Source organism: Acomys russatus, chromosome 6, assembly GCF_903995435.1.
Source record: "Acomys russatus chromosome 6, mAcoRus1.1, whole genome shotgun sequence".
NCBI lineage: Eukaryota > Metazoa > Chordata > Mammalia > Rodentia > Muridae > Acomys > Acomys russatus.
The window spans coordinates 77479876-77505359 of NC_067142.1; the positions used below are offsets into that span (position 1 = coordinate 77479876).

Sequence of the window (25484 nt, forward strand, 5' to 3'; positions counted from 1 at the left end):
AAAGACATTACCTTCCTGTTAAAAGAAGAAACTTCTGTCTCAGTTTGGTCTACAAAGGCCATACAGCAGCTAGGACTGGGCAGGCAGCGGCACAACAGAAAGCAGGAGGGGAGTGAGTGACAGGGGCATGCAGAGAGTGCTTTGAGTTGGGCATGTAAGGGGCTGGAACTTCTCTGTTTGCTCTGGGATAGGACGGGAAAGTTTTTCTCCTACTTAACCCCTTGGGGCAAAGTCTTACTAATGGTAACAGCTGGTGTACAGAGGGACTGATCTGCACCGAGGTCAGCCAGCCAGGATATGAAGGTGACATGTAATTTCTAGCCCTTTCCTGCTTCTACAGGGAAATTGCAACAAGGGCTGTTTTTAGTTATAATGTCCTTTGATCTTCTGGATTTAAAGTTACTTAGTAGATTAAAGCCATGTTGGCTGATACTGTTTGCGTGCTCAGCCTGGTTTAAGAGCCTCAGACTGAGTTTTCTGACACATTGGCTACTACATCTAAACTAACACAAATAAACACCAATGCCTGTTTATTTCCAAGGCTGGATCCTGTGCTCTTTCACACACAGCTCTTGAGATCTTGCTTTCAAAGGAGAAAGTTCACAGTTTAAGAAAGGCGGTCTTCCTCCTTTTTTTTTTTTTTTTTAAAGAAGGAAATATTAACTCAAGCAGTGATAATTGCTTTGTTTTTCCCCCCAATTTTGCCAAATAAAAATAGTCATTGGCTAAATTAACTTAACACTGCTTTTTATAAACAGATGGCCATAACGATGCTAGGGTAAATCTATATAAATTTTAATAAACCCCAGCAAAAATACCATATATTTATAAATTATAATCTTTTCAAAAGCAAGTGACAGCTTATTAAAACCATGATCTCTGCCCTGCTTGTCTTTAATAATAAAAATGTGTGAACAGTTTTCTGTCAGGACATGCTGATTAATTACATGAAAAGTGGATATTCAAGTTTCCAAAGCATGAACAAAAGAGAAATAGGTGAAACTGAGCTTCATCAAAACAATGTTTCATGCATCACAGGGCATTCTCAAGAAAGTAAAAAGATTAAATATACAGAATGAGGGAAAAATTCTCAAATTATATACCTAAGTGTCTACTATTCAGATGCATGTTTATAAACAAACAAACATAAAAACCAAAAACTAGAAGTCATCCATAAAAAGAAAATCCATTTTAAAAGAGGCCAGTGTTTTAAAAAGGTGTTTCTCAGGCATTCAAGTAGTTAATACTTATTAATAATTTAAGGAACTAAAAATTAAAACCACAATGAAATGGATACTATTTCATATCTTCAAAGATGGTCATAACAAAGAAAGAATTCCAAACATTGCCAAAAGCATAGAAACCGGAATTCTTCCAGGCTGCTGGGGGGACGACTGTGAAGAGCCTAACAGCCTCAGTGAACGTCACATGATCCAGCAATTCCACTGCCAGGTGCAGTTGATACTGAGCATTAAATGCATTATTTCTGGGTTCATACTTTGTGAATTTGCCTATTAGATATGTTACTTGTAGCCCTCCACAAAATCCTTAGGGTATTTTCACAGATACTGAGCCATGCTACCGCAGTGGTGGGAAATCTGACTTGCTGGTGCACATGTCCCAGGGGAGACCAAACAGGATGAAGCTCTTCTGTTTGCCTGTCATACCACAAACAGATACATCTCTGGCAGCTGAATGAATGCCACAGTGTCACAGTGTTTGTGCTCTCTACTGGCGATCTTGCTAATGTTTAAGGGCCTGGTGCTCTCATGTGCAAGAAGGCTGGCATGTACGAATCAGAGTTATGTGTGAAACAAATGCTTTCAGACACAAGTTACATTGCTGTTAGACACAAGTATTAATGTTAAGGAAGCAGCAATATGTATCAGGGGATATCAGGGGAGCTGTCTCTAAGCAGAAACACACAAAGCCGGGCTTCATTGATTATCTGGTGAGAAAGCTGTGGACATGGGTTCAGGTTCATAGGGACCTGAATTTCTGGATGATTCACTGATTGCTTATTTCCAGTGACTTTTTGGTCTTATCTATCACAAATGATAACTGACTCCCTGTATCAAAGAGAACTGAAAACAAGTTGTTTCAAAATGTGGACATAAATACTTAGAGCACCAAAAAAAAAAAAAAAAAAAAAAAAAAAAAAAGAAAGAAAGAAAAGGAAAGAAAAGTAGACACAACCTGCATTCCCTCCATCACATGACTGCAGGATAAACATGCCACCAATGCATCTAATACAATGCAATTTGCCCATGAAGACAGCGAAGTGCATGCAACAGCACCAGTCAACCTTGAAAACTTGGTTAAGTGAAAGCCAGAAACAAAAGGCCACATACTCCATGGCTTTCTTTAGACAAAGCATGCAGCATAGGCGAACCGTGGTGACAGAAGTGAACTACCTAACGGGTCGGAGCTAACGGTCGGAACAGCTGCTGGTGGGTGTGGAGTCTCCTTCTGAATGACAAAACGTTTCAGAATTTAAAAAAAAAAAAAAAAAAAAAAAAAAAAATTGCAGAGTGTGGCGAAACCCCACTCAGCCAGACACTGAGAAACAGTGAAATCTTTGGTATGTTAACTATGTCTCAATAAAAAACAGGAAAGGTAAAATCCCAGCCATAAAGCCAGTGGCTCTCAGTGGAGTGTGCATCAGGATTCCCCACTGGTTACTAGGTCATATCACCTGCATTCTGATGCTGAAGGTTTTGGACAGGAGTCAGGGTTGGAGGTAGGCTGGAGATTTTCATTTTCTAGAAGTCTGGGCTTCCTAGATATGATTAGACCCATGTTCTAAGAGGCACTGATAAAAGCAAAGCTTAGCCTCCTAAAGGTCCTTTTACCTCTACACCTCCCAAGTTTAACTAAAGTACCTCGGTGTGGGAGTGGGAGGCAAAGACAGTGAGGCTATGAAGGGGGAAAGGACTTAGTTGAGCCAGAGTGTTAGTCCCTACCATCAAAGTCTGATGATTTGATATCACACATACTCCAATACTGTAACATCTAAAAATCTTCAACAAAACTACACTAACTAATTAAGAATGAAGGTATATTAACACTCTGGTCACCTTAACAATACTTCCATTTAGTATTAAAACGACTAATCCCATTTCACTGTTCTTCTCCTCATACAAAATGAAAATGCTTCACAACTGATTCCACACATGGCTGCAAGAAACTCCTTAGAACATTACAGGGTCACAAACTCCAAAGCCTAACTCTCCAGCTTCCAAACCCACACATCATATTTGCATTTGTAGCAGCTGCTGATTTCTATCTGACCTCTCAGAACTGGGGTGTGTGAAAACAGGCAAGTGAAAGTACGTCTGGTATTATCACGTGGTGTTTAGTACTACCTAAAAAACATGATTAATTTCAAGCTTTCCGTAAAAGCATGCAGAGAAAAAATGGAAATGCTTGGTGACCTTGAGAAATCCTAATACTCCCAGGAAAGTTTTACTTTTTACTGTATAATCATGATCTCTTCCTTCTTTGTGAAGGGCAGAGGAGCACAGGAGAGGGATTAGGGGCAGGGAGCAGAAGAAGCACAGTTGGTACTTTTTTAAAAAGTGATTTAAAAAGAGGGGGCTGCTCATTGTCTCCTTCCTTCCCAGCTGAAGCTGGCCAGGTCGGCAGGCTTTGTTACATGACACTGATCGCCACTGACTCCTCACTGGTGACCGTCAGCTGCAACACATGAGCATGCTGGGGAGACCACAGAGCAATGCTCCAGCAAGGTGTTTTCCAGTTTGGTCAAGTCAGTAATGTATTTATTTGTTTGTTTGTTTGTTTTTGAACAGGATTTCTCTATATATCCTTGGCTGTCCTGCACTCGCTTTGTAGACCAGGCCAGCCTCAAACTCACAGCGATTCATCTGCCTCTGCCTCCCAAGTGCTGGGCACCACTGTGCCCAGCAATAGCTTAATAACTTGTAAGTATAAATTCAGAAAAAGAAATGCCAGTACTCCAGGCTGGGTTTTAGTGTTTCTGGTGTACAGATCAGCAGGCGCCTACTTAAGATCTCAGACCAGAACCCAGGATTGCTCAAGTCACAGCGAGTGCAGGAGGCAGTCCATGCGGACCTGGAAACCCAGGCTTTCTGAGCTCATAAATAACCTGCAAGTCATCATGTACCCCTGATGTCACCTTTTCCATTTACAAAATTTAAATGTAGGGAAAGACGATCTTACAGGCTCTGAATTCGGTGTTGATGAATTTTGAGGCCGCTACAAAAAGATAAAATAAATCCCAGTTTTACCATTCCAAATTATATTAGCAGATTGGGAACACAGACAGAGCACAGGTAAACTGTAGAATAGTCACAGGCTCTGGGCACTTGGAAAATGTGCATCAACCGTGCTTGCTCCTCTTATCTGACAGCTGTCATCGGTTAATCTCCTTCCCCCACTTCCTGCTGGAAATCCTATCTCAGATCTACAGCTCTCCCAGATGCCACTGCACGGCTGTCTGGCAGCTGAAGAATGTGCCCTTCCCCTCTCCTCGGCCCCCAGCTCCACTAAAGCACACCCCTGGCCATCTCCACTTGCTCAGCACTGACTTACTCAACCACTCAACACTCAACCACACTACAAAATCCTCCCCTAAACCTGCTTTCCAAGTCCCTTCATGCTTTCTTCTCCCAGGTTTGGGGACGTTAATGAAAACAGCCTCCAGAAAGGGAAAGACACTTAGCACTCACAGGCACCTCTTGGGGAAGGGGGTGCTCTCTCTCTGTTGCTGTGATTCCCATCTGCCAGATGTTAGGGTACTGGAAGCACCCCCCCCACCCCTCCATGCTCCCCACTGGTATTTTCATACAAGAATAGGAAACTTGGGTCCTAAGCTTCTTCAGCACTACCACACCTGGCTCAAATGTCTTCTAGACCCTGTCCATTATCACCTGCAATCTCTGGTCCTATTTCCTAACATAACTATTTATGTTATTTTGGGTACCCCCCAAAGGCAGCCACAGGGGCTGTTTCATTTCAAACTGCTTTACATGTACAGAAATTAGAACTTGAATGCCCAAGTGCACTCAGCAGCACTCTGAGCCTCAGAGGCCTGAGCCTCTTCAGCCCCTGAGCTGGAGAGTGCAGGCACAACTCCCCAGAGCACACAAAAGACTGCCTGCAAAGGTCTTAGCTCCAACACAGCTTTGCCTCATTCTCCAACAAGCGCATCTCCATTGTTCCTGCTTTGTCAGCTCCTTCATTCATAAACACTGTTATGCTTTCTTCAACTTGCTGGTCCTTGGGCTGCTTAGCCAACCAGTTCCTGTCCTCCTCCAACTGCCACACACCACCCAGGCCTCATCCTACACTCCTCTCCCCACACGGATATAACTGTTGCTTCAGCAATCCTTTTTCAATATGCAATTTTGTTTGTGTTTCTCCACCTGCCAGGCCTCAGGGAAGTCTCCTTTCTCCTTACTCAGTTTCCAACCCTTTCTGCTTTGTAAGCCTCTGCTGCATGTCCTTGGGTGACCCTCTAGAGTGTCTTACTCCAAACTTTGGGCCGTTCCTTGAGGGCAGCTTGTTTTTACTCTCTTGCCTGGTTCCTGCCTGTATCATCACACACTCAATTTCTACTCTTTATTCTGCAGCTTCTGTTGTCCAAGGACATTCCCTTTATAAGTCCTCCTGGATGGTCAAAGTCAATAATCTAAAATATAAGTCGTCAGCATCAAAGAACTTCTTCTTGAGTTTTCCTTTTTTTTTGTTTTTTTGTTTTTTTTTTTTTTTAATTGAGAAGTTTTTCACCATGTGGTTGCATTGTCCAGAGGCCAGGAAAGAGCATCATGTCCCCTGAGACTGGGGTTATAGTTATGAGCCACCATGGAATTGTTGGGAATTGAACCTGAGTGCTCTGGAAAAGCAGCCAATACTCTTAAGTGCTGAGCCATCTTACCGGCTCAGAGTATTTTCATCTACTCTCTCAGTCACCTAAACCCACAAATTCAACTTCAAGAGTTACTTAGGGACCACCAGATCTATGCTGCATCCTGAGGTACAGTGAGAGTCATCTCTGACCTTTAAAGCAACTACAGCTTTTCTGACTCCCTCCCTAGCCACCACCACCCACCCCCTCAATCCCATTCCCTGGGTCACCTTAGTTTAACTGTCCCTTGGATAACTGCCAGAGCATAACAGGTGTGATTAATGCTTAGTTTGTACTTTTCCAACCTAGGAAACAGAGTTTCTACATTCATCAGCAGAAGAGACAGATCTGATCAAGCTGCTGTCATTCCAAAAATGCTAACGGCTCTCCCGTGCCAGGGTGCAATCTAGTCATTTTAACTGGAATGCAAGATCCTCCCTTACTGAGGTTCTTTCTCTCCCTCCAAAACAGACTTCCCCTCCTCCTTGTGCTGAGTGTGGCTCAGGCTTAGTAAGGGAGTTTACCTGGCACGCTGGAGGCCTGGGACTTAACACCCAGCATGGGGGATGCTGAGTTGGGTCACAGTGCTCTGCACTGAGCAAGTCTTCACACATTCTCTCTGTACTTACACTATATAGGCTTCTACCATCAATGCCCTTCTATTACACTTCAACCTTCCCACAATCCCTTTCTTTGTAAAGCATATGGCCAACCACGGGTCTTCCACGAAGCCTCTGATTGTCTGAAGCAAAAATCATGACATCCTACTCTAAGTCACATGATCCTGAGAGCACTATTACACCTCTTATTATATGCCAATTTTAAATATTTCTAAAAATCAAGGCCATTTATATCTCTCCCCTGCTTTAATCTACATTTAAAGGCAAAGGCTCTATTATCTTTAGACCTCTGAGAAAGGCATATAAATCATATTATACTATGTGCTATGTTAAATATTTACACTTAACAAATGTTGACTGAAAAGTCACATTTCACAATTTGTTACTATTACATATATTATATTCTTATTATGCAGAGTATAAAATTGAAATATAGTGTTCAGTATACAAAATCTATTTTCCTGCTGACTTATATAAGCCCTGTGGACCATTCCCACCAAAACTGTGAGAAAGAAACAACAATCAAGACTCATTTCATGTCAAGTTTGACTGCAGTACAGGAGCTAATATGCAAGCTCATTCTCAAGACAGCTTTTCAACTCTCACTTGTTGTTTTGGTGTGTGTGTGTATGTGTGCGTGCGTGCGTGCGTGTGTGTGTGTGTGTAAGGATTTTCCTAGACATTAATGGAGATATTTTTATGTTTGCACTTTGTTTTCTTTGTGGCAGTACTGAGGGTTGAACTCAGACTCTCACACATGCTGGCTGAGCTACATCACTTAACAGAGGTATTTTTAAACAACAATGAAAGAATGTTTTTTTTCTCTACAGTAAGCCATTATAGGCACTAGTCTATAGACTTTCTATTTAACCTCTGGTTAATCTTACTGTACAAATCTGATCTCCATGATAAAGCATCATGGAAATTCATGAATGTAGGAAGCCTTGGATTTTAGCTCATATATTCTTTGTTTGATTTGATTAAAAATTAGAAAATCAAACGCATCTTATCAACAATACCAAAAAAATGTTTTGGTCATCTAGAATGAAATCCACTTGCTATTAACCAATGATCTATCAAATGTCTTAGAAAGGTCAGAAACTGGAATATGTGCTTTAGAAGAAAAGGCACAGTCATCAGTGGGTCTCAGGGAGAAAAGGCACGGGCATCAGTGGGTCTCAGGGAGAAAAGGCACAGTCATCAGTGGGTTTCAGGGAGAAAAGGCACAGGCATCAGTGGGTCTCAGGGAGAAAAGGCACGGGCATCAGTGGGTCCCAGGGAGAAAAGGCACGGGCATCAGTGGGTCTCAGGGAGAAAAGGCACGGGCATCAGTGGGTCCCAGGGAGAAAAGGCACGGGCATCAGTGGGTCCCAGGGAGAAAAGGCACGGGCATCAGTGGGTCCCAGGGAGAAAAGGCACGGGCATCAGTGGGTCCCAGGGAGAAAAGGCACGGGCATCAGCGGGTCCCAGGGAGAAAAGGCACGGGCATCAGCGGGTCCCAGGGAGAAAAGGCACGGGCATCAGCGGGTCTCAGGGAGAAAAGGCACGGGCATCAGTGGGTCTCAGGGAGAAAAGGCACGGGCATCAGTGGGTCTCAGGGAGAAAAGGCATGGGCATCAGTGGGTCTTCAGGGAAGAAGCAGTCTTCGTTACTCTGTAGACTACACAGTAATTCTAATCTCTGTTAACCTGGCTGAAAGAAATTACTACTAAAACCCTCAAGTGCTGGAGATGAGAAGGTAGTGGGATCAGAAGTTCAAGGTCACCCTCCACTATACATAAAGTTAAATGGCAGCTTTTCTCAAAACACCAAAGGAGAAAACAAACAAGCCTTGCCTTTTGAAGTGTGAAATTTAATGCAAGGCCAGTTTATTACAGTTCCACATTTGTCTGCAAGGAGAGCTTTCTTGTCACGAAAAACTCAGTATTAAATTTCAGAGAAGAGCAGTCTCAGATTTGATAGGCTTATATTTAAAAAAAAAAAAAAAAAAAAAAAAAAAGCCAAACCATTTCAGGCATTACAAAATAACAAGACTGCAGACAGATGACCTAAGAATATAATCCTGAGATGCACAAGGGTTTAAAACAAAGCATAATATTAACAGCTCTGGGCAGCTTCCAAAATATTTCTGGTTTGCAATATAGGATTTCAAAATGTGATATTTTTACAATAGAAGTTGTTGGCAGGAAATCTCCTGCTAACATGAAGTACAATATCTCTTGACTTTAATCTAATTAGAACATTCTCTTAAGGGTTTCAGTTGTATTTTGTTACCAGACGCTACACTGAAATAAATGAAAGCAGTGTGCACAGAGTACAGGACTCCATCTAACAAACTGAAATCTTCCATAAGTCAGATTTGTGGATGTTTAGGGGGGAAAGTTACACTTGCCTTCTTTACAGCATGAAGTAAAAATATGTACAAGCTAATTTTCTAACTGTTAGATATCATAGGAAACTAAGTGTCATCTGAATACAAACATGCCGTCATTGCTAAAGACTTACACAGATACATCACGTTCTTCGACATAAAATGAAACTGTACAGAACAGTAAATAAAACTCAAATCCACTTTATTTATTTCCACTTTTTATAATATATGATATATGATAATATATGATATAATATATGATAATATTGTTTTTGGCAAGGAAAGAACCTGAAACTACCCAAACTCTAGGGCTGAGCACTAGAGTCAGGTATGTCATGAATGCAGAGGAAGCTGATGGAGATGCTGAAAAGACATGCATTAACGATTCAAAAGTTAAACAGCTCAAAACTGTGAAAGTCAACCATGCCTCAGAAATTTGTTTATTTGAGAAAAAATTCTGAGAGATGGTTACAAAAAGATAAGAAATAAGGTAATGATAAATGAGAAAGGAGTAAGGATATTTCATTTACGTCAGAATTAAAGACTATGAGAACACACAAAATTTCCCAGTAAGGCAGTGTTGTTAGACTTACAATGCTGGCCTGGCTGACAGCAAACGTTTATATAAACAGGATGCATTAGAAACTTGGCTTGAGTCCTGAATAGTCAAAGGGCCTCACTATCTCTAAGGGCGGGATAGCAGCATCAGTCAGCTCAGCAAAGTCATACTCCACCCAGCAGGGGATTGAAGCAGATGCTGAGAGTCACAGCCAAACTCTGGGGTGGAGCACAGGGGGTCTTATGGAAGAGTTGGGGGACAGAGGGACCTGGAGGGGTCAGAGGCTCCACAAGGAGACCAATGGAGCCAACAAACCTGGGCAGAGGAGAGGGGGGTGCTGCAGAGACTGATGCACCAACCAAGGACCACGCATGGTGAGGACCTAGACCCTCTGCTCAGAAGTAGTCGATAGGCAGCACAGTCTCCTTGTGAGTCCCATAATATGGGGAGTTGGGTCTACTTCTGACATGGACTCTGGTGCCCACGAGCTGATCACCTCCCCCTAGCCACAGAGGAAGAGGATGCAGGCAGTCCAGGTGAGACCTGATAGGCTGTCAGATGTTAGGGGAGGAGGCTCCCCTTGCTGAGGACTAGGGGAGGGGGACATGGGGAAATGAGAGGGGGGAGGACCTGGAGGCGACGAAGGAGGGGCCTACATTTGGGATACAAAGTGAACAAATTAAAATTTTTTTAAATTAAAAAAAAATTAAAAAACACTGAAATGGCAATGGCCTGTCTTCCCACTTATTGGTGAAACTAAGGCAGTAGAATCACTTGAGTCCAGGAATTCAAAACCAGTTTGTATAAAAAAACAAGACCCCAACCCCATCTCAAAAACACCATTGAAACAACAACCATCTTGATGCCCCTTCCGTTCTGCAGGGAGGCAGTTCCAGCCTCAGTCATCTGAAGTGGTCCCTACAGGGCTCGGTGCTAAAACCCTCAGCAGGTCCTAGCTGCCCACGGCCATCCACAGTGGTAGACTTTTCTGGATCTGTCAGTCAGAATGTTTCTCCTGACGACTCAGTAGTGACTGCTCTAGGTCCAGGGTTCTGAAGTGTGGCGGTGACAAGGTGCTGCTGCTGGGGCTTCCCAAAGACCGGGGCCAGGTAGAGCCTTCAGGGAGCATCTTAGCCATTGCAAGAGAGAGAACAGGCTTCCTTGGTAACATAGCCCAGGGCCTACTCACACAACCTAGGTTTGCAGTACTTCCAGTGCAAGTGTAGGAGGAAAATGTCCCATGTGTTCAGACTCCCTAATTACAAAACTCACAACCTAATGAGTGAGATCACAACGTCATCATGAAAATGGCCTGACATGCAGAGAGCAAAGCATTGGTTTAGATACTGACAATAATAATAAAATAAGCTTACACAATTATTGTTTTAAGTTATGTGTGTGCGCGCGCGCACGTGTGTGTGTGTGTGTGTGTGTGTGTGTATGTGTGTGTGTGTGTTAACAGGGCTATGATGTTTACAGTGCAGAAAACAAAGTGTGGGAGTCAGTTCCCTCCTTCAACTACAGGGAGTCCTAGAGACCAAGCGCAGTTCATCAGGCTTGCTAGCAAGCACCTTTTTCTGCAAAGCCATCTAGTCAGCCCTTACACAATCACTGATAGCAATAATTGCATTGGAGTTCCAAGCTAACAACAAGGTCCTGCCAAGATGATCTTTGCCTTAAAACAAAACAGCAATGCATTGAGAAGAGAGATTCACGCTACAATGTTAGGACTTTTATTCAGAACTCATGCTTTGCAAAGGCTTGTCATCATTGCCAGTACCTTACACAATAGGAGAATAAAAGATAAAAATAGCTCTGAGCAGCCACAGAAATTCTACCAGCACACTCTGTTTTGTTCCTAAGTTAAGGCATCAGCTTTGTTGAGTCAAGGAATAGCATTGCTTTACTGGCTATCTCAGTCAGCATCCGAGGCTTCCTAAGTACTCAGTGTTCTGAAGTGACATTCCCTTAGTATCCCAGTCAGCACAGCCCTCATCCTCAGTGAAGGAACATAATGCATTCCCTCTCCCATTCCTGTGGGACCTTGGACAATGTGACACCCTCTCCTTCCTCTGCCAGGAGTGATGCTTTGGAATTCACATCCACACCCTGCTGGCTTTGCAAAGAGTCAAACCAGCACCAAGAATCAAGCTCAGGCCTTTTATATGGAGAAGTGCAATTGCCATAAACTTCTAAAATAATCTTTATTCTTATGTAAAATTAAAACACTTTTTACTTTATCAGAGAATTTTAACTTTGGAAGTCAGAAAGATGGCTTATCAAGCCAGATGACCCAACTCTGAAACTCTCAGGAAAAGGAGAGCAGCAACTCCTGAAAGTTATTCAGAACTACACAAACTCTGACACATGCACATGCACCAACACATGCACACTGTACAAAAGATGCAGACAACATGCACATCACACATGCAAATTCACACATGCATGCATGTGCATATGCACGCACGCACACACACATACACACACGCACACACGCACACACACACACTGGTACATGTTCAAATGCAGATACATAACCCCCACAGATAACAAATCTTTTTTAAAAATTAGAGTTTATAAATTTTTGAAGCAATTGTTTATCTCAGTGTTAGCTGCTTGTCATTTTAACAATACCTGGGATGGTTTCATCATTACAACAAGTACCTGAGAAACCAGGCAGGGACCAGGAACACAAAGAGAAAGGACCTACTTGGCTATGGTTTGAAGGTTTCAGTCCATGCTCGTCCATTGGGCCTGCGGCTCAGCCAGGGTGCAGGAACAGAGTGTGGACTCCCACGAGGCCCCACATCTTAACGTTCTACTCCTTCCTGTTGGCACCACACTGAGGACACAGTCTGATAGAGCTGGGACTCTGTGGGGACCATCAGTAGTCACTGTGAGCAACAGAGAAAAGCCACTTAGAGGTGGCACTCAAGACAACTGGAGTGCTTTCTCAGATTTGAGAAAGCCACATTTTTAATGACTTTGTGTCTTGAGGCTCTTAAAAGTTGAGTTTTATAGGGCTTCTCATCACATTTCTAGATTTGAATGGTCTATTCTCACAGGGACAAGTGAGTGTTCTTATTTATTATTTATTTATTTATTTATTTATTTTTGTGTGTATGTACACGCCAGGGCATACATATTGGAGGGTCAGAGGACAACTTGTAGGAATCTGTTCTCTCTTTCCACCATGTGGGACTTGGGGACTGAACCAGGGTCATGAGGCTTGGTGACAAATACCTTTACCCACTGAGCCATGCAGTCAGCATGCCTATGCCCTTTTTGAAAGAGTAAGTGAACAAGTGGAAGCGATGAGAAGAGTGAAACAGGAAGTACGGCCCCAGTGTCCATGCCATCCTGTTTCTGGAAGCATCTGTTCTAGAGGAAGCAAATGCTTCACTAATAATAACATAGAGATCTTATAGGTCACAGGAATGGCTCTTCTGATTCTAAGTTCAAAGCATAAAATTAACGTCCCTTTGGTCCATGTTTTGAAGGCAATTATACCTGCATATAGTAATATATGTTTGTTTGTTTATTTCTGGATTCTAGAAGTTGAAAAGTGCAACAGAGCATGTGCACAAGTCTGCCTAAGTTTTCAGTTTTCACAGGTTCCTTCTGGAGCCCACATCCTGATCCTGATAATGAAGACTACCTACACGAAGGGAAGAAGACATTTTTAACACCATGAAGAGTTCGTGGTTGCCTCTGGCTCACCTGCAAACAAAGCCTAAGCAAGCTTGGGAAAGAGACACAGCAGTTGTGTACACAGACGTTATCCATTTGATTGGCATATGCATATTATTTTATATGTACTTGAGAAAATAAAGCGCTCACTTTCACCTACAAATCTGGGAATAAAACAAATCATCCCCACTTGGGCATCAAACAAGAAGTGTGAGTTCCAAACAGTGAGGAGTGCTTCAACCTTGAATTTTCTAAAAGTTCTCCCAAGACCTTCCCCACACCCTCATGCTGAAGACTGAGCCCAGGGCTTTGTGAATGTTGGGCAAACTTTCTACTGCAAACTATATCCTAGCCAGCTCTTTTTTAATGTATCCATTTACTGAGTGTTTAATGCTAATAACTGTGACTTCTTTGTAAGACAAATGTAGTAAATGAGAGAAGAGGGAAAGCAGACGGCACGTGACTAGAGAGGAAAAGCAATCCAAATGCTGTGAGTTGATTTCTCTTCTGAAGATGCTCTCCCAGGGAAGTCCATGCCCCTAGCATGTGAGCTAACAGCACCATCTCCACCCTACGTTCACACATTCAAGCTGGTACTTGAGATTACCTAGCTGTCTGTAAAAATAGAGCTCAGCTCATTAATAGTTTCATTAATATTATTAATTTTATATTTCACTTCTAGCCATTTCATAGGAAAGCATTTAAAGAATACAAGTCACTACCAATTACTAGAAAGTGTCATGAGGTCACTTGTCACATGGGAGAAATCTTAATGTGCTCTGCCCCGTTGCTGCTTTTTCCACACGCCAAGCCTTTGAAGCACAGTAGAAGCTTCTGTTTCTTCCTGCCTGCTGTGACGATCAGGGAGGCTGGCAGTCACGCACACTGCCTCCAAACCCATATCACACCACTGCATCGGGCAGCTGCGCTTCTCTCCCACTCCCACGGTGTCACATGCCAACACCCACACAGGAGTCCACGTCCCTGTGTCGCTGTTTTTCCAGCTGGGTTGTTTGGGGGGATCTCAAATAGCCAAATAAGTTAAACAAAATTTATTCAAGCGTAAGAATATACTGTGATTTTCTTTTTTCCCCTTCTGTTGTCTAATATGCCTACTGACTAAATCACACTTAAAAAGAAACACTTTGATACCACAGTTCTTTGCTCTCTACAGATGTATTGGTTCTTCTCCTACTACTACTTGTAGGCTCTCGTAGTTTCTCTTTAAATTTTTTTTGGGGCGGGGGGCTGAGACAAGGTTTCTCTGTATAGCCTTGGCTATCCTGGACTCTCTTTGTAGATCAGGTTGGCCTTGAACTTATAGTGATCCACCTGCCTCTACCTACCAGAATGCTGGGTTAAAGGTGTGTGCCACCACACCCAGCTTCTCTTTAATTTTTAGTTGACATAATTATACATATTTATGAAGTATAATGTGATATGGAAATAATTTATAAGGATCAAATCAGTGTAATTAGCATTTTCTGTCTCCTTAAACTGCACTTTTTTTATGCTTTACTATAACACATATTAACTGCACAAAATGACGAATTTCAGGACTGGAGAGAGTGTGGTCAGTGCTTGCCTCAAGGCAGGAGGGTGTGGGCACGTGGCACACGTGCAACTCCCCCTTCCTGCCCTAGGGGTGGGAGAGAGGAGGCTTGCTGACCAGCCAGCCAGCCTGAGGAGCTCTGGGCTCTCCTTAAGCTGCACATTTTCAATAACCTTTATAGCAGATGTTAACTGTATGACTGTATAGAACAGCAGATTTTGTGACTGGGGAGATGGCTCAGTTGGCAACAGTACTGTGCTAAGTGCTGTAAAAAAACTAAGCCAAACCCAAACCACCTTAACTCAAAACACTTCATGATTCTGCACCCAATGTGGAAATTAACTTGTTTAAACAAGAAAAATAAGGACTCTCCCCACCCCAACCAAACACCACACTGAAGTGACTTTTCCCAGAGGGGAAATGCACATGTAGGAAGCCCACTTCTTTGGGGGCCCTCTCCAGGTACAGTGCCCACTTCTTTGGGGGCCCTCTCCAGCCAGGTACAGTGCCCACTTCTTTGGGGCCCTCTCCAGGTACAGTGCCCACTTCTTTGGGGCCCTCTCCAGGTGCAGTGCCCACTTCTTTGGGGGCCCTCTCCAGGTACAGTGCCCACTTCTTTGGGGGCCCTCTCCAGGTGCAGTGCCCACTTCTTTGGGGGCCCTCTCCAGGTGCAGTGCCCACTTCTTTGGGGCCCTCTCCAGGTGCAGTGCCCACTTCTTTGGGGCCCTCTCCAGGTGGAGTGCCCACTTCTTTGGGGTCCTCCTCAGATGCAGTGCCCACTTCTTTGGGGCCCTCCCCAGGTGCAGTGCCCACTTCTTTGCGGCCCTCCCCTGGTGCGGTATCCATTTTGGAGTGTTTAAGAGTTGAGGGCCTGACAAAGATGCCGCTGCCTGTGCTGCATGGACCTGCTCTACCAGACACTCCAGGCTCTAGAAAGCAACTGCGAATTTACAAGTTGCTGCTTAGTACTCGCTCCAGGTGCAAAGACCGTGAAGAACCTGTGGGCAAGAGGAGCCTTGTGTCCTGCTGCCGGGAGCTGAGCAGAGTGCACGGTGCACTTTACACGAGATGAAAGCCCCCACGGTCTGTAAACTCTCAGTAAGTACCTTAATAAGTGATGCACTGGTAACACACAGGCAATGTGAGCATTGTATTCACCAGCCCCCACGTTCGAGTCCTGTGAATATATCTAAATCTGTATTTTCACGAATGCTTAGTTTTACATATTTATTTATGTCCTAGTAGCAGTCTGAATGAAATCACACAAGTTATTCAAAATTAATAGCCCCATGGATTAAATAAAATTTATTGATGATAAAAGAAGCTTTCACACAGACCAAATTAATTCAATTCTTAAAGTTTAATAAAGTACACCAGGAAAGCTCATGTAACTGCAATGGTGTTTAATGGACGCTCAATTTGATACGAACACAGCAGGCAATAGAGGCACTGAAAGCATAAATCACTAACATGAAGCAGCCTTAACAAAAAGCCCAAGTTTTCTCAGAAATTGGCCAACATATACTTCTGACTAAGTACGCATTCAGGTACATGACAGCTAGTGATGCTGAGGAGAGCACAGTCGACCCCTGAAGGTATCCTTTAATTAGCTAGTTCCAAGGCAGAGCTAATGACCACTTGGAGGTGAGATTCATTACATGACTGTGGAAGTCCTCTGTAAATGACATCACCACACAGCTGCATAAACAGATTTACTATGACCCGCTCCTCTACCACAGGTGTACAGCTCCATTCCACGCATTATGTATGCTCTTCAGACTAGCATGATTTAGGACTCAAATTTAAGGAAACAAAAGCTTTTAAATTAATTTAACTATTTGTAAAATGAAATATTAACCTGACAGATCATTTACCATCTCATGATCCATTCTATCTTTATTTCTTTTTTATGTTTCAACTTGTTTTAAAATGAAGTATAACTCTTTATTTTCAATACAGCAGTAATAAAATCTCCATCAAAATAGTCAATAGCATCAGTCTAAAGGTATTTTATCTGCATTTACCAGCAACACATTTAACAGCATGAAAATTTTGTTTTTTCTAGTGACAACATAGAGTTGAAATAAGTAAAAAGTTCCAATAATATAATGAAATGAAGAAAAATCACTTTGTTGGCTAAGACAGGTTCCCTGAAAAAGCTCAAGGGAAAGAAGTTCTCTAGGCTTTCATGTTTTCAAAGGTTTGGGGATTGTGTTAAGGATCGCATTAAAAGGCACACCTCGGAAATGTGCTCTGAGCTGCTTTCGAGCACTGTGAATCCTAACGTGCTCAATGAAGCTGAAAAGGTCCACATTCTAATATGGTGCAGTGAGAACAAGTGGCTGCTGGGCAATGGCTTCCCATGCGGCCCCGGGCTAAATGAGACTTGAAAGCAAAGGCTTGGGAATTTCATGCAAACCTGTTTTTTGTCTGCCACATCATTCAGACATGAAGCTTGGGCATTACTTTTTATATTTTTGGTTCTGAGCCTAGCCTTTAATGGCTGAGCCATCTCTCCAGCCCAGACATTACGTTTTAATTTTGAAAATACAAAGGTTTAAAACGTCACGGTGACAAGCACTCAAATACCTTCCCTTCCCTTAACGGTCCTCTAAACTCCCTAGCCCGTACACAGTGGAAATGAGGCTGCTTCCAGCTGCTGCCCAACACCTGGGCACTCCATCCTTCCTGATGGAGAAATGTAAAGCAGACCACTTTTCCTAAAGGGGGTTTGGACCCCAGGGGCACAGCTCAAAGGCCGTTTGTACTGCTGTCACACACACACACACTGAAGCAGACGGAGAATCAGTGTGTATCTAAGCACGGATTCTTGGTGTCTTCTGTAGCAGAGCTCAAACACAGGCCTTTAGACACGCAGGAGCAGGGCTCTTCCCTGGCCCGGTAGCTGATACATCCATCAGTACTACTCTTTGGTCTAGTTGGAAGCCACTGTCCATAATGTGGTATCTTTTAACTTTTCATAGTGTAAACTAAGGTCAGTTTGGTTGATGTTTCTAAACAGTGACTACAAATGTGGCTTAAGCAATGGAAGCTTCTGAAAAACCATTTGCAGCTTCATTTTCTACTCACTAGAAAGGGAAGAACACTATGTAAGCATTTGTTATAGAAACTATACAACCAAATTCACCAATATGTTAGTAGATATTGCTTTTCATTTTAATGTTTAGATTTTTACTGTTAAATATCTAACTGGACATCCAAAATACCCATTCCTTTGCTAATATGGATTCTTTTAACTCAGGCATTCCAACTGGTTCAATTGCCTTCTCATTACAATATATGGATTTATAACTTTGAGTAAAAAAATTGAGTAGTGTGCATTCTCAGTCTTTTATGGTCCCCAAACTCTCTTTCACTCAACCCTTGTTCGGTACTTTGAAGACATGCTCTCACTGCCTGCTGGCATCTATTCGAGCTGGCTCCGGTCAGCCTTAACATGCAGTGTTGGTGGAAAGCCTGTCTTGCTTCTGTGTACCAGAAGCAGTCTTACAAAGTCACCTGGGCTCATTTCAAAGTCATCATTCTCAATGCCTCTGCCTCCTAAGTCCAGGGACTTCAGGCATGTGCCTTTGCCCTCAAAAGAAAAGTGTCTTTTGTGAGTACTTTGTCTTCTTTCCAGCTAATGACTTTACACCTTTCCCTGGTTCCTTAAACCTCCCATAATCCTTTGCCCACTTAGAACTAACTAGTAAACTACTTCCTTAACACTACACTACTAACAAACGCAAGTAGAAGAGATCACCCATCACTTAACCACCAGTATCCATTAGTTTCCTATTGTGTCACCAGTCCTAATTTCTCCATCTCTGTCTGCCCCATCCCCGGCTGTGTGTGTGTGTGTGTGTGTGTATGTGTGTGTGTGTGTGTATCTCTACACATGCATGTTATTGAGCGTATGTATGTACACATGTGTGTAGGTATACGTACCTACATGGATGTGGAGGCCCCAAGTTGAGGTCTGGCAGTTCCCTCAATTGCTCCACACTTTATTGAGGCAGGATCTCTCGCCAAACCTGAGCTCAGAGCCAAATTGCCCAAAGGACTCTTCGTCTCTGCCTCCCAGGTGCTGGGATTGCAGGCGTTTGCCATATCTTTCAGGCTTTTAAGTGGTTTGTAGGGAACTGGGGATCTGCACACTTTGAGAGCAAGGACTTTACGTGTATTTTATCTACTAAGCACCTCCCCAGCCCACCTGTTCTCAATTCTAAGGCTAGTCTTCTATCTGTGCATGAGATCCATGTCCTCTCACCTACTTCAGGTATCAACTAGCCCTCATCTCTCCTCTATGCCCCCCAAAATCTCCCCCTCCACTGGATTACTTCCATTAGTTTATAAATGTACCTTTATGTTTCTCTATTCAAAACAACAACAAAACAAACAAGACACTATCCCTGGCACTGTAGGGCTCGGATTTCTCAAAAAAGTCATAACTTTATCTTCCACTCACCACCCTGCTCATGAGACACTAGCTGAGCAAACTGCAAAAGGTCTTTACAGTGTATTTTCTAAAAATATACTTATTTATTTTCTCCAGAAACAGATTAAATATACCTAAGTTAAAGCAGCTCAGGACACAATTCCATGTATCTTAGCAGATCACAGTGGAATGAAACAATCACTTCAGAATGTGACTTATTTGGGAACGAAAGCTGTGACTGTCACTCACATAAAAGGGTTCATACTAGAGCTGATGGGTCCCTAATCCAGCAGGACCAATGTCCTTCTAACAGAGGGAACCTGACACAGGACGCACAGGAAGAACACGATGTGAACAGATGGCATAGACAAGGTGATACATCCCTCCATTAAGCAATTCTAAAATCTGCCGGCATCCCCCAGCAGACATAGTGAAAGCGACTGCCCCTCGGCCTTCAGAAGGAAACAGCTGCGCTGGTGTTAGGATCTTACTTTCCAGCTCCCATGACAAACCACAGATCTCTGCGGTTCAAGCTTCTCAGTTCACCACACCTGTTGCAGGAGCCCAGCAAACCGTCACTTCTTCCTGTATTCTTCTCTTGCCTCTCACAACCAACCAGCTCTCCACTTCATTTACATAATATCATGGTACTTTTCCTTTTTTCTTTACGGTTAATTATACTCATACTGATCTCCTCTACAGGCCATAAAGTAGACCAGGCCAGGGTCTTAATTGCTCTCCCTGTGTGGCTGTCTTTCAAGTCCTAACTCCTACCTGTGATGACTATTCTTGGTTGTCAACTTGACTTCATTTGGAATGAATAAAACCCAAGCATGTGGGAACACCTGGGAGGGATTTTTTTCCTTAATTAAATCATTTGAAGTGGGAAGACCCGCTTTTAATTCCCATCTTTTGAGGTGGGAAGGTACAGCTTTAATCTGGACCACACTTTCCCTGGGCAGTCTCTATAAAGACACGGAAGAAGGAGGTTTGCCCTCTTTGCCTGCTTGCTCTAACTCTCACTGGCAAGTCCCTGCCTTCAATGGCATTCACCACTTCTTTGGGATTCTGGCAATAGATTGAAGACCAGCTGACACATCCAGCCTCAAGGACTGAACAGCTACTGGATTCTTGAAACTTCCATTGGTAGACAGCCATTTTTGGACTATCTAGACCACATTGTGTAAGCCATTCTAACTAATCTAAAGGTAAATATGGCTTCCAAAATACTCTACACTAATTTACTTAATACTAGCTTGTGAGGACTTTGAAGGCCTTTTCTTTCATTCTTAAAATTTCTGGACCACAAAAGAACCTCAACATTCTTTCTCAAAACTGCCATAATGAAAAATGAAAAACTTGACACTTGAGTTATCACTGGAACTAGAATCTCAAAAAATGTGTTTCATAAGTAAATGTGTTTACTTTTTAAAAAATGTTTACTTTGTTTATTTTTAAGATTAAAATACATGAACAAACATTAATTATTAATTTCTTAAAACCCTTTGAAGTAGAAAAAAATATACACACCAAAAACTGACATAACTATTATTTAAGAGGTTGTCACTAAGATAAATAAATAGAACTAAATGCTTCATAATTGTTAATTTTGTTAACTAAAATTTAGTTACTCCAGTTTGTGAAAGAAAATAGGGACTTTCTCAATATTTTCTGGATTATATGTTATTTTCAATATGAACATACTACAATAAGAAACACCGGAAATGGAGGACTACCAGCGTGTCATTGAGCGACTCGCTCAAGAGTGAAGCCCCTGTTCCCCAGGATACCTGCAGATTTCTGTGCACTGTGTTGTGAAACCTCTGAGGACTCTAAAGTTATCTATGTTCTCCTTAGTGGAATATTTCCTTTTGAGAGAGTGTATATTTTAAAATACTGTCTAGAGTTTATGAACATATATTGCATTAATAAAAGATGGCTTATGAAAAAAAAAAAGAGAGAGAGAGAAACACCGGAAAATTCAGTATTTAAAACAGCTATTGTGTTATTGTACACATCCTTTTTTAAAACTTGTTTTTATTTTGGAAAATAAATATTTTATCCTAAAATCATTAGTCTTATAACCATAGAAAAATGAAATAAGGCATACAAATCAGAAATGTATAAATGAAAAACCTAAAATATATATGAAATAAATAACTTGAGGACAGCCTACAACTGCTGGTAGCATCCAATTGTACATGCACAAGACAGCTTACAAAGAGGCTCTCAGCCAGTCAACACGCTGAGCACACAAGACCATGGAGTTCTCAGCCCTAATGAGATATACACATCACACATCTCCCCTCAAGGTACAGGGACTTCTGGGAAGAAGGACATAAAGATTATAGGAGACAGAGGCGGAGGATGACTTCAAGAAGACATTGTTTTCCAGATACAATTGAAAGTTGCATATAAAAACGCACAGTGATTACAATGGCAAGTACTGTACACACTCTAATTTCATGATTTTTAATAGTGTGTGTGTGTGTGTGTGTGTGTGTGTGTGTGTGTGTGTGTGCGAGTGTGCATGAATGTACCTGTGCAGTACTCCTAGAGGCCAGAAGAGGACAGCAGACGCCCTGGGACTGAAGCTGCAGATGGTAGTGAGTTATCACATGGAGGCTGTGCATCACAGCCGGATCCTCTGCACCAGCAGCAGCCAGTGCTCTTAACCACAGCGCCACTGCTCCAGCCCTAACATAACCATTTTTATACTACCCACGCTTGAGCATTCTTTGACTTTTTAAACCCAATACAAATAGTAAAGAAGTTTTTACAAGAGTTCCTTTTTTCCCCTTAAGATTAGTTTGTTTAACATATGGAACAACATATAAGTTGAGTTTTAATATACAGCATCACACACACACACACACACACACACACACACACACACACACTCAGGGATTTGTTGTACCTCATTCACATCCATGTAGTAAGTGCACAGTTCACTGTTAACATGTGATGTTCATTATGATTTTACGACTGTCCAACATATCTAAAATTAAAATTTACTAGCTTCTCTCCATCATGCACCCACCACTTAAAAGTAAATTGGGGAAAACTCAGCTACAGCCATGTTATAGTGTTGCAAGAAATCTTATAAAACTAAATGATCTCCTGGAAACGGTCTTAAGTAGAAAAGCACAAGCCTGGCTTGAAATGCCAGCGTGGTTCTAGATAAGCTCTGTGGAACTTACAGGCAGGTTCTTTCTGCAGCTCCACCCCAAACTGTGGATCACAGAAAGGGGAACAGTCGGTGTTTCGGGGTCTTGGGGAACCCTGAATCCAGGTGTGCTGTAAGTGAACCACACGACGCTAACTCAGCAGAGTCACTTCTCTAACAGGGACGTGATCCAAACTGTTCCAACCTGCCAAATTAGGAAAAACGATTGCCATCCTTCATGGCATCCACATGTAACATTTGAACATTCGAATTACTTAGTTCATTAAATCATTAAGCCAAACTGGATATTTAAGGCAGAAAGTATAGAGAGTTATTTTCAAGGCATGTCACCTGAAAAATGCAGGTATTCTGGTTATGACTGGAAGATCAGGCAGAAAGAGGGGTTTGATGTCAGGTCCTCAAGCAACTATTTCAGAAATGTGCCTGTTTCAGCAAGCCCCATTTTAGGGTGAAGAAGGGACACTACCAGCTTTCAGTTCCCACCTCCAGGAAAGAAACAATAACTTGGCATCCCTGAAACAACCTTCAGCTCCTGTGAGCACTGTGTCTCCTTTCTAGCTAGCTTTAACAATGTCTCACGACATAGTCCAAGCGTTATGTAAAGGTGTGCCATTTCCCCCATAATTTCTACAGTTAAATACGCCAGAGCCCAAAGACTGCTGAGCCATATCACACAGAACTGTCAAGTCCGTATGGAATAATCTGAACAAGGAACCCTTTTCCTCTGAGTAAATGGGACCAACTGCAAACATCTCCCTTGAAGCTGCTTAAGTAAACATGATGCGTCAAACGAATTGTAGCAACTTTCAACTCCCTTTTGGCAAAGGAATTTTCTTTCAAGGCTTTGTGGGTCAGAGACCTGGCCCTCGGTAAGGAAAAATTCTTCAAAGGAAGCACAAGAGAAGGGCCTCACAGCAGTTCTGACAAGAAGTACACTGGGGCTTCCGCTGCCTTTGGGATTGACAGGGTTAGTCTATGCAGGCTGGCTTCAGAGGGCTGGCCTCTAGCCAGCCACATCTGCACTCACTTGCCTTCTATCCTGTGTTAATCCCTCTTTTAAAAAGAAATACAGGTATTATTTACCAGGAAGATCTAAAGTTCATCTCCAAACAGTGTACTGTGACACTGTCCGTGTTCCATCTGAAATGTGTTCCCCAAAAGGTGCCTGTGCTGAAGGCTTGCTGCCAGCTGATGGCACTATCGAGGGTGGCTGAATCATGAGGATGCTTTGGGTAGCTCAAGGTGGATGGGTTCTTAAGGAGATGAAGCTGGGCTCAAGAATAGATGCCATGGTAAATGCGCCTTTAAGGGTAAACCGCGTCTCTCTGCAAAGTGGACATCTTTCCCCCATCAGGATGTACTGCCATACTGTACTCACCACAGGCCCATCCTCCACCAAGGCGTACTGCCATACTGTACTCACCACAGGCCCATCCTCCACCAAGGCGTACTGCCATATTCTACGCCATCAGCCCTAGAAGCAAGAGTCAAATGAGCACAGACTGAAACCCCAGCCACGTAAATCTTCTCTTCCCTTAAGTTGTTTACATCAAGAAGAAATAGCATTGGATTATTCTTTAAAGGAAAAAAAAAGTGTAAAGACGGTCTCTAACAACAGTTGAGTCATCAAAGTACATAAAAATGTCATCCTCCATTGAACTGTGTCCTAGTCACCATTCTACTGCTGTAAATAGACACCATGACCAAAGCAACTCTTACAAAAGAAAGCATTTAATTGAGGACTCACAGTTTCAGAACTTTAGTCCATTATCAGGATGGTGGGGAGCACGGTAGCCCACAAGCACTAGGAGGAGAGCTCCATTCTTGGCTAAGAGCTACATCCTGATCTGCAGCTGAGAGGGAGAGACACCTGGCTTAAGCCCATGCTCAGTGGCATACTTCATTCAACAAATCTACAACTCCTAATCCTTCTAATCCTTTCAAATACTGCTACTCCCTGGTGACTAAGCATTCATTGATATAAGCCTCTAGGGCATTCTAATCGAATGACAGAATTAAACTATGCAGTGAAGGAAAGGCTGACTAGTATGGTGACAGTGCTAGCTTTTCCACTGTACTCTTAAAGCATCCAGTAGGTGCTCAATCAGCACATATACCAGTAAGCAACATGTTTTCATGGCCTCTACATTAGCTCCTGCCCTCAGGTTCCTGCTCTGCTTGAGTTCCTGCCCTCACTGCTTTTGATAATGAACTATTAAATGGACTATGAGTAAAATAAAGCCTTTCTGGACTGGAGAGATGGCTCAGAGGTTAAGAGCACTGGCTGCTCTTCCAGAGGTCCTGAGTTTAATTCCCAGCAACCACATGGTAGCTCATAACCATCTATAATGAGATCTGGTGCCCTCTTCTGGCCTGCAGATATACATGCAGGCAGATTGTAGTATACATAAATCTTTAAAAAAAAAAAAAAAAAAAAAAAAAGCTTCTCCTCCCCAAGTTGCTTTTGGTCATGGTGTTTCATCACATCAATAATAGCCCCTAACTAAGACAAAAGACATCAAATTAAATCTACACATTTCTTTCCAACTTGCACCATGTAAGTATTTTCAAACTTGTTCAAATGGCAAAGACCAGAAAATTCAGTTTGCACACTGAGTGTCTCCCAAGGGCCAAGTGCCAATGGCCTGGTTAGCAATCTGTGTTGCCATGGTGATGGAACCTTTAGAAAGTAGGGCCTAATGAAAGGAAGTTAGGTCACCAGGATGTGCCCTTGAAGAACATTAGTTTTGTGCTGTAATGACCAAAATATCTGCTAGAAACAACTTAGGAGAGAAGGGTCTGTTTGGCTTGTGGTTTCAGAGACTCCTATGCATCACAGCAAAGGCATGGTAGCATTCACAGTGTTCATGATGCAGAAAGATGTGATGATGATGTCACCTCTCAGTGGAGCCAAACAGAGATTGCATAACGGGCTAATTTTGCCAACTAGATCCCTCCTCCTAAAGGTTCCATTGCCTTTCCAGATGTCACCAGGCTCTGGGAACAAGTTCTCAAAACATGAGCCTGTGGGTCATTTCAGAGTCAAATCACAACGAAAGGAACAATGAACCCTGGTTTTGCTTCCTGGCTGTAGTTAAGTAAACAGGTCTCCTACAACACATGTTCCCACCGAGTTATGACACGCCAGCGGGAGCCCAAGGCCTCCTCCAACACATGCTC

General features: G+C 42.7%; 1 protein-coding gene across 3 annotated transcripts in view; it reads right to left on the bottom strand.

Moving 5' to 3' along the window:
* Disp1 (dispatched RND transporter family member 1) overlaps positions 1–25484 on the bottom strand; it is a 145805-nt gene that overhangs the window by 60710 nt on the left and 59611 nt on the right. For 2 of the 3 annotated variants that reach the window (XM_051148062.1, XM_051148061.1), the window contains exon 3: positions 12148–12331. The exons of the other annotated variant lie outside the window; for it this stretch is intronic. The gene's annotated coding sequence lies outside the window, so the exon portion shown is untranslated. The remainder of the gene's footprint in view (positions 1–12147; positions 12332–25484) is intronic. 3 annotated transcript variants of the gene reach the window in all.